General features: G+C 34.7%; 1 protein-coding gene and 1 non-coding gene across 2 annotated transcripts in view; one reads left to right on the plus strand and one right to left on the minus strand.

Annotated features, from left to right (window-relative positions):
* Window positions 1–15,105, minus strand: part of BRIP1 (BRCA1 interacting DNA helicase 1) — a 132,908-nt gene that overhangs the window by 40,776 nt on the left and 77,027 nt on the right.
* TRNAG-ACC (transfer RNA glycine (anticodon ACC)) lies at window positions 13,905–13,981 on the plus strand. Its single transcript has one exon. It is a non-coding gene; the product is annotated as a tRNA-Gly (tRNA).

The raw sequence follows: 15,105 nt of genomic DNA on the forward strand, positions 1-15,105 counted from the left end.
AAAACAAACAAAGAAACAAATAAATAAACAAACTTAATTACCCCCCTCCAAAAAACCAAACAAATAAATAAATGAATAAAATTTTTTTTAATTAAAAAACATTTATAGCAAATATAAATTAAATCATCACGTTACTGGGTCTTTAAGCTTTAAAGTTCTTTAATTCTATTACATTTTTAAAACTGAACTGTCAGGGCATAATACTTACATATAAGATTGTAATTAGGAGAGAACAGAAGGAGAAAGGTGGGGCACACAAAAACAAGCTACTTCTAGGTTTGCATTAGAGCTGAAAAATTTTTCGCTAATGCAAATTTTATAACTTGGACAAAATGTTTTCCCTATATAGAAATCATCCAAATTTAGTTTAATAAAAAGGAAGAACTATTTTAATTATCCAAACATAGCTAAGAAGTTATTAAGCTAATTTTTTTCAAGAAAAATTTCATGCAATCTGACATCAATTAGCCTTTCCAAAGTGTCATACCATTTACAGCCAGATTCAGAGTTATATTTTGGGCAACTCAAGCAAAGCTGAGGCGACAAGGGACAAAGTGTTGATTATGACTAGGGGAACTCTTGTTCAGCAACTTGCTCTTCAGTTGTTACCTATTCTTAATGTGTTAGTGAGAAAATGGAGAAATTGGAAATCTCATACGCTGTGGTAGGAATACAAAATGGTGCAGGTGCTTTGAAAAAAGTCTGGCACTTCTTCAAAAGGTTAAACATAGAGCTACCATATGACCCAGCAATTACACTCATAATTAAATTCCCAAGAGAAATGAAAAAATGTCCACACAAAAATTTATACATGAGTGTTCACAGCAGCCTTATTCATAACATCCAACAAGTAGAAAAATCCAAGTATCTTTCAACTGATTAATGGCTACGTAAAATATGGTATTTCATACAGTGTAATATTATTTGGCCATAAAAATGAAGTATGGATGCATGCTACAACCGGGATGTACTCTGAAAACAACATACAAAGTGAAAGAAGCCAGACAGAAAAGACTACATATATAATTCCATTTATATGAGAGTTCCAGAATAGGCAAATGTATAGAGACAAAAGTAAATTAGAGGTTGCCTGGGGCTGGGGAAGGGAGAAAGTTTGAAGGAAGACAGGGGATTAATGAGCATCACTCTTCTTTGAAGAGTAATGAAAATGTTCTAAAATTAGTGATGAGTTATAGAACTTCGTGAATCTAATTTAAAAAACCACCAAATTGTACACTTTAAAATAAGTGAGCCGTATGGTATGCAAATTGTATCACAGTAAAGATATTTTATTAAATCAATGATAAATAGGATATACAACTTCCAAACCACTAACGGGGAGGAAAGGACAAAAACCCAAGCCAATAGAATAAGATAAACAAGAAGGGAAAAGAAGTAAAAGAAAACATAAAATAAATAGAAAATAAGTCCAAATATGCCTAAAATCAAAGCAAACACAAATTTAATTCATTTATTAAAAATGAGACAATCAGATTGTTTGGAAGAAAGGGAGGGAAGAAGGAAAGGAGAGGCAAGATAAAAAAGAAAACCAGCTATATGTTGTTTATCAATAGAGACACAAAATTATACCACAAAGATTTCTTGAAAATGATGAAGATATGAAAAAAGATATGCAAGGAATATACTTATCAAAAGAAATCAAGTGTATGACAGTCATAAAAAATAGACTTCAAAGCAAAAAGCTTTAAAAAAAAAAGAAAACGATAGGTGTACATTCCATATACATAAAAAGTGCATCTACCAAAAAGAATCGCAATCATGAATCTTAATGCATTTAAGACACAGTTTGAAAATATGGAAAGAAAAAAAGGTAAGAAATACAATGATAAACTGAGCAATTCCCTAAATACCATAGAGGACTTCATACCTCTCTAAGATATCTACAGATGAATTAGATGAAATTAGTATGAGTATAGAAGATTTAAACTTGTAAGAATCATCAACCTTACTCTAGTATATGTAGAAAATTTGGTGCTGAATGGAAAATAATAATTCTTTTCAACCATGGAGCAATATGTATAAATTCACAAAGGACGTATCAATAAATTTTAAAAATCTGGAATCATATACAGATTCACTGAAAACAGATATTAACAGAAAGGTCACTTACATCCAAATGAAATAAATTTATCTACACAGAGATCAGAAAAAAAATTCCATACAAATTCTAGGTTCAAGAGGAAAACAAAATGGAAAAAAAAAATTACTTTGAAACATTTTAGCTATTCTAGGTCCTTTGCTTTTCCATATGAATTTTAGAATCAGCTTGTCATTTTCTACAGAATGTCAACAGCAGCATTATTTAAACAACAGAACATAAAAACAAATAAAATTAGAAATAATCAAAATATTTACTAAAGGTAATATGTAAATTGTGTTAGAGTCATACAACAGATTATAAAAAGCAATGAAAAGAACTGTTGTGGATTAGTAAAAAAACAAATTAATGGTAAAAATTATACACAATTTTTTAAAAACTCAGAAAAAGCAAAACTAAGTAACATATAATTTAGGAATATATTTGTTTTGTGAAACATGTATGTGGTAAAGTCACTTAAAAAAAGAAAGAATGATAATTATAAACTTCATGACCATTATTAACTCTGTAAGGGTGAGCAAAGTGATGGGAACTTGAAGGGGTATCCAGATGGGTTTAACAATATTTAGTTCTCAAGTGACAGTTTTGATGTTTTCATTTTATTAATACACTTCATAATTCAAATATATATTACATGTGACCTTATATAAATGTGAAATATGCATTTCTTGTGAATGCTATTAGTAATACCAGGACAGCAGGAATAGAGGATGAAGAAAACAAATAAAAACAAAAATATTAATCCCTACAATGTTCCAGAAACAGCATCAGAAATCTAAGAATAAAGCAGAGAACATCACAGAGAAAGTCCCTACCTTCATGGCCCTCATATTATGTTGAGAGAATACTACATTCCTAAAGATGCAGAATAAGTATGGCCTGAAACTTCAAAATTCATATTTATAGCCCAGATTGTTCCTCTGCATGCTATACTCATAGGTCCAATGGCCTGATAAAATTCACCAATTAAAAATCTCAAAGGCACCTGAAACGTCTCATACAAGACCAGATTTATAATATTCCAGTGTTTATTATCAACAAAGGACATCAGCATTCACTGAGTTGCCTTTACTAGAACATTGAGTCATCCTAAACAACTCCCTCTCCCCCTCATCACCTATATTCAATCTATTACCAAACCCTGTTGATGTCTGTCTTCCAAATCTCTCTCCATATCTAAAGCCACCACTTCAATCCAAGCTGTCATAATCCCCTGAAGAATTACTCCAACAGTTTCCTAACTCGATTTCCTCTTTCTTATCTATCACTCCCAGGTCTTTACATCTCAGCCCAGAGCAGTATTTTCAAAATACAAATCTTACCACTTCATCTACTCACATCTCCACTTTAAAAATTCAATAAAGGGTGAGTCAACAGACCCTCCTTGCCTCCATGGAAACACTGATTCAACCACAACACATGGACCAATTACTGTTGTGAGAAATCCAGAAAACAGTTAAGAGGCTCTTGCTTCCCAGATGAATATGAAACAAGCTGCATTGAAGATGGTAGGAAAATTCGTGGCATAACCTTTCCCTTAGTCCCTCCCCCTAGCTCAGCATAGTGCAATTGGGAGAAAAATTCCAACTCCAAGATTCTCCCTGAGGGGGTTAAAAGAAGACTGAAATACACATTTAATGTGCAGACTTTCAGGGCGGTTGCCCAGGGGACTGGTTTCTGTCTTGCCTGAATCTATGCACTGACAGGAAATGGTGCCAGGTTGGAGGCCTCTGAGTACAAAGGCAAAGGTTTAGATTAGCCATAGTCTCTTTCTCTGGCTCAGCAATTAACTACTGTGATAAACCCCTCAACTCCCAGTTTCTCTCTGAGGAGAGAAATTATTGGACCATATGTCCAATGTTCAACTTTTTCAGGGAGCTGAGAGACTAGTTTCTGTGTCACATATCTCAGAGTACTGACAATAGCCTGCATACGCTAGATGCCAAGGGGCCACTGAGAATAAAGGAGAGCCAGGCAGCTCGCTTGCTACTCCAGAGGACTAACAGACAGAGGCCAATACAGTGTGGTGTCCTCTACCTTGGAAGGGAGAAGAGTGAAGTACGTACAACATTCCAGCTTTTGGGGTACTGTGTGAGGGACTGGTTTCTGTCTTGTCCAACTCCGAGAGCTGATGAGACCTGGCATATTCTAAAAGGCTGCTGAGAGCAAAAGAGAGCTGGGTGGCTTGCAGCAGCTCCAGAGAACTTGTAGTACTGCTAACCAAAACCAGAGGGAAGGAAAACTTATGAGCTCTTGAAAAACAGAAACTGGAAAATCCTTCTAATTAGGAACTTACACACACAAGTCAAGAGAAGGCACACCCACAGAAAAAGTTTGAGAGGCCGCCAGAATCTGTAGCTGAGCTGAATGGTGAAGATATTTCCCTGTACAGAGCCAGTCCATAAAAGACTGAGAGAAGTGGCTATTTTTTCAGATGGGTAGATACAAACACAAAGTTACATGAAACACAAAGAAACTAGGGAAAATGGCCCAATCAAAGGAACAAAATAAACTCCAGGAACCAACCATATAGAAATGGAGGCATATGAATTACCTGACAAAGAATTCAAAATAACCATCATAAAGATTCTCAACAAGCTCAGGAAAATGATACATGAACAAAATGAGAATTTCAAAAAAGAGATAGAAAATATAAAAAAGAACCAAACAAATTTTGGAGCTAAAGAATATGATAATTGAGTTGAAAAATTCACCAGAGTATAAATAAATGAAATAGAGAATAGAACAAAACAGAGAAATGAAAGTGTGTTTTTTGAAGATCAACAAAATTGACAAATCTTTAGCTAACCTGACTAAGGAAAAAAAAAAAAAGCAGCTTCAAATTATTTAAACTACACAAGAAAGTAGAAATTTTACAAAAATAAAAAAGATTTCCATACTATGAATAACTGCACCAAACTGGTATGTAATGAATAAATTCCTAGAAACACACAACATACAAAAACTGAATCGTCGGGGACTGCAGCTAATATTTTAAGTAACTGTAAATGGAGTGTAATCTTTATAAATTGTATAAAAAATTTTAACATAATAAATTTTTAAAAATAAAATTCTTAGAACACTGAATTATGAACAGAAAATATGAATTGACTTACACAAGTAGAGATTAAATCAGTAATCAAAAACCTTTCAGCAAAGAAAAGCCCTAGACCAGATGGCTTCACTGATGAATTCCATCTAATATTAAAAAGAATTAATATCAATCCTTTTCACACTGAACCAAAAAACTGATGAAGAGAGAACATTTCCTAACTCATTCTAGAGGCCAGCATTGCCCTGATACCAAAGGCAGATAAAAACACTGAAGTCCAAGAAACTACAGACTACTATTCTTTATAAATATTGATGCAAAAATCCTCAACATATACTAGCAAACAAAATGCAGCAACATACCAAAAGTATTATACATCATGACCAATTGGGATTTCCTCCTGGAATGCAAGAGTTGTTCAACATATGAAAATCCATCAGTGTAATACACAACATTAATAGAATGAAGGAAAAAAATACATGAACATCTTAATTGATGCAAAAAATCATTTGACAAAATTCAATACCTTTTCATGATAAAAACAGTCAAACTAGGAAGGGAAGGAAGCTTTCTAAACATACTAAAGGTCATATATGAAAAGCCCACTTCTAATATTATACTCTGTGATAAACAGCTGAAAGCTTTTCTCCTAAAATCAGGAACAAAGATGCCCCAATTGTGCCACTTCAATTAAACAGAGCAATTAGGCATGAAAAAGAAATAAAAGGTATCCAAATTGGAAAAGAAGAAGTAAAACTATCTGTTCACAGATGACATGGTCTTAAATCTAGAAAAACCTAATCCCCACCAAACACACATACACGTCACAAACCAAAAACATTTGTTAGAGCTAATAAATGAAATCAGTAAAGTTGCAGTATACAAAATCAGTATGCAAAAATTGGCTCATTTCTATATACTAACAATGAACAACCATAAAAGGAAATTTCTAAGAATACAATTCCATTCACAATATCATCACAAAGAATAGAATATTTAGGAATAATTTTAACCAAGGGGTGAAATATTTGTACACTGAAAACTAAAAAACTGATGAAAGAAATGAAAGAAACATAAATAAATGGACAGACATCCAATGTTCATGTACTGGAACATTTAACATTATTAATGTGACAATAATAACTTAATCAATTTACAGATTCAGTCAATCCTTAACAAAATCTTTTTTTTTTTTTTTGCAGAACAAGAAAAATTTATCTTTTTTTAATTGAAGTAGAGTCAGTTACAATGTGTCAATTTCTGGTGCACAGCATAATGTCCCTGTCATGCATATATATATATATATATATATATATATATACATATTTTCATTTTCATATTCTTTTTCATTAAAGGTTATTACAAGATATTGAATATGTTTCCCTGTGCTATACAGAAGAAATTTGTTTTTTATCTATTTTTATATATAGTGGTTAACATTCGCAAATCTCAAACTTCCAAATTTATCTCTTCCCATCCCCTTTCCCCAGTAACCATAGATTGTTTACAATGTCTGCAAGTCTGTTTCTTTTGTATGTGTGTGTATTAGGGGTCTCTTTTTTTCTCTTTTTCTTTTTCAGGTTCCACATATAAGTGATATCATATGGTATTTTTCTTTCTCTTTCGGGCTTACTTCACTTAGAATGCCGATCTCAGGCCCATCCACGTTGCTATAAACAGCATTATTTTATTGCTGAGTAGTATTCCATAAATATACCACAGCATCTTTATCCAGTCATCTGTAAATGGTCATTTAGGTTGCTTCCATGTCTTGGCTATTGTAAACAGTGCTGTGTGAACACTGGGGTGCATGAATCTTTTTGAATTAGAGTTCCCTCCAAATATATGCCCAGGAGTGGGATTGCTCAATCATAGGGTAAGTCTATTTTAAGTTTTTCTGAGGAATCTCTATATTGTTTTCCATAATAGCTGCATCAAACTACATTCTCACCAGCAGTGTAGGAGGGTTCCCTAAGAAAAACTCGTATTAAAATTCATATGGAATCAAAAGGGATCCCAAATAGCCAAAACAATCTTGAAAGAAAAAGAACAAAGTTGGAGGACTCACTTTTCTTAATTTCAAAACTTACTACAAATATACAGCAATCAGTGTTCTACTGGCATAAGGACAGACATATAGACTAATGGAATAGAATAGGGAGCCCAGAAATAAGCCCTTGCATATATGGTCACCTGATTTTCAATCAGGGTGCCAAGACCATTCGATGAGGAAAAGGAATCTTTTCAACAAATGATGCTGGGAAAACTGGATAGAACATATTAAAAAAAAAAAGTTAAACCTTACCTACTATATATAAATTAACTCAAAATTATCAAAAACTTAAGTGTAAGACCTGAACTATTAAACTATTTGAAAAAAACATAGAGCAAAATATTCAGGACATTGGTTTTGGCAATGATTTCTTGCATACGAAACCAAAAGCACAGGCAACAAAGAAAAGACATTCAGATGGCCAATAGGCACATGAAAAGATGCTCAGTATTGTTATTAGAGAAATGCAAATCAAAATTACAATGAGGTGTCACCTCACACCAATGAGAATGGCCATCACTAAAACATTCACAAATAATAAATGCTGGAGAGGGTGTGGAGAAAAAGGAACCCTCCTACAGTGGGAATGTAAATCAGTGAAGCCACTATGGAGGACAGTATGGAGGGTTCCTTAAAAAACTAAAAATAGACTTACCATATGATTCAGCAATCCCACTCCTAGGCATGTATCTGGAGAAAACTATAATTCGAAAAGACACACGCACCCCAGGGTTCACAGGAGCACTATTTACGATAGCCAAGACATGGAAACAAGCAAAATGTCCACTGATACATGACTGGATAAAGATGTGGTATATATAAACAAAGGAATATTGCTCAGCCATAAAAAAGAATGAAATAATGCCATTTGCAGCAACATGGATGGACCTAGAAATTATAATATTAAGTGAAGTAAGTCTGAGAAAAACAAGTATCATATGATATCACTTATACGTGGAATCTAAAAAAAAAAAGATACAAATTCTATTTACAAACCAAAAACAGACTCATGGACATAGAAAACAAACTATGGTTCCCAAATGGGAAAGGGCGGGGAAGGATAAATTAGGGGTTGGGGATTAACAGACACATGTTACTATACATAAAATAGATGAACAACAAGGACCTACTGTGTAGCACAGGGAACTATATTCAATTTCTTGTAATAACATAATGGAAAAGAATCTGAAAAGAAAAATATATACGTATGTATATGTATTATTGAATCACTCTGCTGTACACCTGAAACTAACATTGTAAATCAACTAAGCTTCAATAAAAAATTATTTTAAAAAAGTTTTAAATCCCAAAGCAAAAAAATATATATAATATTAGTGCTGATAAAATATTTAGCTTTTAAACAATAAATTTAATATAAGGAACTGTGTTTATTTATTAATGGCAGTTGCAGGGAGGTTGGTGGGAGTTGCACTAAAGTGTACTGTTGTGATTTTACAAAGTATAGTAATTACTGTAATATTTTATTGAATTATTAATATCTACTATGGCTGCAGAAACATAAGCTTCTGCAGTCAAATTCATTTCAAGATTTCCTTTTTCCTCTTAAAAAAGAAACCACAAACCACACCCCAAGAAAACAAAACAAAAAAAGAAAAGCATAGAAGAATTAAACTTTATCAAAATTTAAGAAAAAACTTTCATGTGTCAAAACACACTATCAAGAAAGTGAAGAGGTAAGCCACAGAATGGGAAAAAATATTTGCAAGTCATTTACCTGGTAAGAGATTAATATCCAGAATGTATAAAGAATTCCTACAACTCAAAAACAAATAATCCAATTAAAAAATGGGCAGAGGACTTTGAATAGGCATTTCTCCAAAGAAGAGACAGAAATGACCGATAGGCACATGAAAAGATGCACAACTTCATTAATTATTAGGAACATGCAAATCAAAACTACAGTGAGATACCACCTGACACCCATTAGGATGGCTACATCAAAAAAGCAGAAAATAAGTGTTGGCAAGGATGTGGAGAAATTGGAATACTCGTACATTGCTAGTGAAATGTAAAATGGTACAGCCACTATGGAAAACAGTTTGGCTGTTCCTCCAAAAATTATAAACATAAAATTACCATATGATATAGCAATTCCCCTCCTAGGTGTACCATCAAAAGAACCAAAGGCAAGGATTCAGACAGTTGTATATCAATGTTCATAGCAGCCTTACTCACAATAGCCAGAAGGTGGAAACAACTCAAGCATCTATCAACAATGAAGAGATAAAGTAGTAAATACATCCAATGAAATAATATTCAGCCATAAAAAATGAAATTCTGATAACATGGCACAATGTGGATGATCCTGAAAACATTATGGTAAATGAAATAAGCCAGACACAAAAGGATAAATATGGTATGATTCCATTTTTATGAGGTGCCCAGAATAGACAAATTCAAAGAGGATGTAAGTTGTCAGGATCTGAGGGGAGGAGAGAATGAGGAGTTATTATTCAATGAATACAGAGTTTCTGATTAGGATGATGAAGATGTTTTGGAAATGGGTAATAGTGATGGTTGTACAATGCTGCAAATGTACTTAAAGACACTGAATTGTACAATTAAAAATGATTAAATGGCAAGTTTCATGTTATATATATTTTACCACCATTTTATAAATGGAAAAAATATAAACACACCCTCACATGCATAAAAAAACTAGTAACAAATGTATCAACAAGGATAAATACAAATCTATAGATACTAGGTTAAAAAAGCAAGCCATAGATAAACAACACACAAATGATTTCATTTATATAAAGTTCAGAAACAATATATTATTTAAGAGTATATAATATATAATTACATATACATATATACTATTTTTAAAAAAACAAGCAAAACTAATATCTCTACAGATGGGAGAACATGACTGTGAAGGGGCACATACAGACCTCTAATACACAAGTAACGTTCTACTTCTTAAGCTGAGTGATGGGTCTTTTGTGTTCATTATTTTATATTTAAAATGTGCATATATTAGTTTTATACACTTATTTGCACGTTATATTTCACAATTAAAAACATAAAGACTGAACAACATTACTCTGGTATTAATGTGGATGAGTTAGAGGAGGAGTTAGACTGGGTACATTTAGGTTAGTAATACAATAATCCAGAGATAGATGTAGCTTGAATTAGAATATGTTAAAAAAATTATACAAAACCTGAGAGTAAAGTGAAAAAACAAAATAAAACAGCATAACCTGTCAATTTCATATGAAGGCAAAGATCCATCCAAGGATTGAACAGTGAAATGTACTTTATTGAACTCACTGTATACTGTTGATTAAGAGCCAGACTTATTGAAATTACTTTTTTTTTAAATTGAAGTACAGTCAATTACAATGTGTTAATTTCTGGCATACAGCACAATGTCCCAGTTATGTGTATACATACATGTATTAACATATATTTTTGTCCAGTAGAAATGCAAATGATTTCTGTCCAAGAGGAAAGATAACCCCAAAGGTTACAGTTTATCGACAGAGTACATTAACCAGATTTGTATTCAGGCCTGTGATCTTATATTCTATTCCTTTATTAAGTTGTCTATAAGTACAAAGCTCCTTAAATGCTCCCTGAATTTGCTTTAATATCATACTCATTCCCTCATTAATCAATATATTGAATAAATTCTTTGACAGGTGTTCACTCTATATTTAATGTGAGTCATGATTTCACCTTTTTGAAATTATACTGTAGAAAAAGAAAAGTAAACAGATTATAAAAATATTTAAAACTTAAAATGAACAATGTGTGATATTAGATTGAATATGATAGGAAAGGGAGAAAAAGATTCGTAGATGCCCCCTAGTTATCTAATTAGTCCAAATATAAACTGTGGTACCATTCACTCATAAAAGCAACACTGGAAAAGGAGGAAAGATTGTAATTTTGACACCTTTGAAATACTCATATTGATATGTTGATCTAGCAATGGAATATATGGGTGTAGTGATATTTATATATATTTGATCTTTGTCCCTGTTTCTATTGTACAGAGCTTCTAAAACTTCTGGGATTTCCTGAGCAATAAGAGCTATAGGGGGAATCATTTGCTCTCAGTTCCTGAAACAGCTCCAGAGTCGCAAAGGTGAAATGATTTATTCACAGCAAGCCCCTTTCAACCACACCTGAGTGCATGTCAATCAGGTGACTCTTGGCCCGCCCACAGGTAATCTAAGGATGGTGGCTGGTTGCCAGCGGAACTGTGATATTGTGATTTATAAGAAAAATATATATTTCGTTATTCAGATAATCAAATATATTGCTCATACATATTTTGTCTTCATCCACTGCTCCTGGCTCACAGGTTCCCTAACTTTTGGAATTTCCTAAGTGTTGTAATAAAGATGTCTTATGTTAATGAGGTGACTTTTGGAAAGCACCTAAGGATAGGAGCTAGTTGTCAGTGGGGCCAACCATGTGATCAGAGGGATGAAGCTTTCAGTTCCACCCCTTCTGTTGTTAGGGACCCTGCCCTACTATCTCTCTATCTGGTTTCTGATTAGTATCCTTTAAGATCCTTTTATAATAAGTTGGAGTGAGTAAACAAGTTTTCCTGAGTTCTGTGAGCTGTTCTAGCAAATTAATCGAATCCGAGGAATGGGTCATGGAAACCTCTGGTGTACAGCCAATCTGTCAGAAGTACAGGTAACAACGTGGGGTTGTGACTGGTGTCTGAAATGGAGGGTGGGCTTGTGGAATGGGGCCCTTTACCTGTGGAATCTCATTCTGTCTCTGGGTAGCTAGTGTCAGAATTGAGTTGAATTCTTGACTATCCTGCCGGTGTCCAAGAATTGCTTGTTGGTGTAGGGAAGCTTAAACACACAGAGACAGATAGACAGACACACACACATCCACACACACACACTTTCAGTACATCTCTGACCTCCAGGGAGAGGACAGGGGCTAGAGGTTGAGTCACCTGCCAATGGCCAATGCTTTAACCAATCATGCCTATGTAATGAAGCCTACATGAAAACCAAAAAGAATGGGAGTCCAGAGAGCTTCTGGGTTAGTGAATGCATCCACATGTCAGAGGGTTGGTATACCCCAGTTCTATGAGGACAGAAGCTCCTGTGCTTGGGTCCCTTCCAGACCTCACTCCATATACTTCACGTGGCTGTTCATTTGTATCTTTTATAATATCCTTTATAATAACTGGTAAATGTAAGTCAGCGTTTCTCTGAGTTCTGTAAACCTCTCTAGCAAATTAATTGAACTTGAGGAAGGGGTTGTGGGAGCCTCCAATTTATAGCCAGTCAATCAGATACACAGGTAACAACCTGGACAGATGAAACTGGTGTGCGACGTGGGGGCAGTCTTGTGGGATGGAGCCCTTAACCTCTGGTATCCGATGCCATGCTCTAGGTAGATATTGTCATAATTGAGTTAAACCGAAGGACATCGTGCTGGTGTCGCAGAATGCTTGATGTACTGAAACCCACACATCAGGTGTCAGAAACTGTGCTGTAGTAGATTACTGAGAGTAGGGGAGACACAAAGAGCTGTTTTTCCTTTTGAATGTAGTACTTAGAGGTCACAATTGAATTATAAATTGAGAATCCAAGACAACAGATGTTACTAAAAGAATGAACATAGATGAGATTGACCAGCAGTAGAGTACAAATTTTTTTTAAAAAGCCCAGCAAGAAAATCTTATTCCCTCTCTTTCTATCGTACTGCACATCCAATCCATCAGCAAATTCTGCCGGCACTACTTTCAAATGATGTCTAGACTCCAAATACTGCTACCACAGTGGTCCAAGCCACCACCATCTCTCATGTGAGTTCCTACAGTAGACTCTTACACAGTCACTTTGCTTCTCCTTAGGCTCTCTACAGTCCATTTTCCATCTAGCAGCCAGCACAGTCCTTTTAAAATTAAGTCTAAAGCCTCCAATGGCTTCCTATTGCATTCAGAATAAAATCCGGATCCTTACTGAGGCTCGATTGTACCCCAGCTACTTCTCTGATGTCATGCTCTGTTATACTCACCTGACCACTCCTCTGCTCCAGCTAGAGTAGCCTTACTGTGGATCAAACAAACCAGGCACTCTTCTACCACAGGGTTCTCTCTGTCTGAACATTCTTCCCTTAGATCAGAGCGGTTTGCTTCCCCACTTCCTTTTAGGGTTTGCTCAATGTCACCTTCTCTAACAAGCCCCCCAGAGTCTCCTAGTGAGACTCTCTTCCAGGCTTGCAGACGGCCACCTTGCTTTTCCTCTGTGCTCACACGGTGTAGGGGAAAGAGAAAGATTTCTGGCACCTCTTTTTATAGGGACACTAATGCTACCAGATCAGGGCTCTACCCTTATGATCTCATTTACTCTTAATTACTTCCTTAGAGACCCCATTTCCAAATACAGCCACACTGCAGGTTAGGGCTTCAACACTTGAATTTGGGAAGGACACAAACATTCAGTCCATGACACCGTCTACTATGTTACTGTCTTTCTATGTGTCTGGTTTATTTTCTCTCACCCCTGGAATATAATCTCCATAAGGACAATGATTTTTGTTTTGCTCACTGCTAATTGTCCAGTACCTAGAACAGAACCTGACATGTAGAAAGTATGCAATAAATATTTGTTGAATGAATTTAATAAATGAATTTTAAAAAGAAGGTTCAAAAGAACAGAAGGTCAGGGAGTGGAGAGTGGGTACAGCTCAGTGGTAGAGCACATGCTTACCATGCATGAGGTCCTGGGTTCAATCCCCAGTATCTCCATTAATGAAAACAATATAATAAAATAAAATCTTAAAAAAGAACGGAAGGTTGGGGGTGGGGGTAAGAAGGGAAAAAATTAAAAAACCTGTAAAGTCAGTGCCAAAATCATTAATAAAAGAGTATTCACGTGATTTGAAAGATGTCAATAAAGGTGAAGGGGAAAGGATGACATGATTAAAAGACATGAGCTCAGAGATGAGTTTTTCTTGATGATTTTCTCTCTTTCCTTCCTTCCTTCCTTGCTTCTTTTTTTCCCTTCCTGCCTGCTTCCCTTCCTTCCTTCAGAAAAAAATGGAGAAAGCAAAATTAGAAAGAGCAATGGAAAGTAAATAGGATACCAAACCTGAGGTACTCCAGAGAAAAAACCAGTCACAACATGAAAGGGCTGATAAGGAAATGACATGCCCTCTGGGTACACCTAGATTTCAGTTCAGGTAAGGAGGTACAAGGAACACTGAAAAAACAAAACAAAAACAAAAGAAAAAAATGGGGTGGGGGAATTTGATAACTATGAGACAACATTTCCATAGGACACAATGTGTTTATCTTTAACTTGTCAGTGAAGGTTTTAAAAAATACCTTAAAGGTCTTCTGTTCAGGATTATACAAGGGCAACATGCAAATGGAATGCAACTCAGCAGCAAAAACATACTGATTATTTTGGTGAAAATGGTCTGTGGCAAGTTTTCAGTTTTAAGTAAAAAAAAAAAATTAGGTCTACAGCTTTTCCATTCTCACTGCAGGTGACACTCATATTGTACATCTTAATTACTTCCCCCTTACCAGAAAACTCATACAAATACAAACAACTAAACTCAGATACCTCAACTGACTTTTAAATTTTAAGTCTCCCCACTAGGTACTTAATCATCAAATAACTTAGAGGAAAGAACACTGACACAACCATCGCTCAGGTTTTAAGACTTACATATATGAAAAACTATCTCTGTTATGAAACAGTTTACTTAGCTCATAAACAACAAATACTATTCACATACACAGAGACTAGCCTACACACAGTGATACAGATGATACAGTGGATATAAGCTACTAACTGACGTTCACATCACTTGGATTTGGTAACTTTAGAAACTTTTTTTTTTTTTTTGAGCCAGATCTCACAA

This window comes from Camelus bactrianus, chromosome 16, assembly GCF_048773025.1.
Source record: "Camelus bactrianus isolate YW-2024 breed Bactrian camel chromosome 16, ASM4877302v1, whole genome shotgun sequence".
Lineage (NCBI taxonomy): Eukaryota > Metazoa > Chordata > Mammalia > Artiodactyla > Camelidae > Camelus > Camelus bactrianus.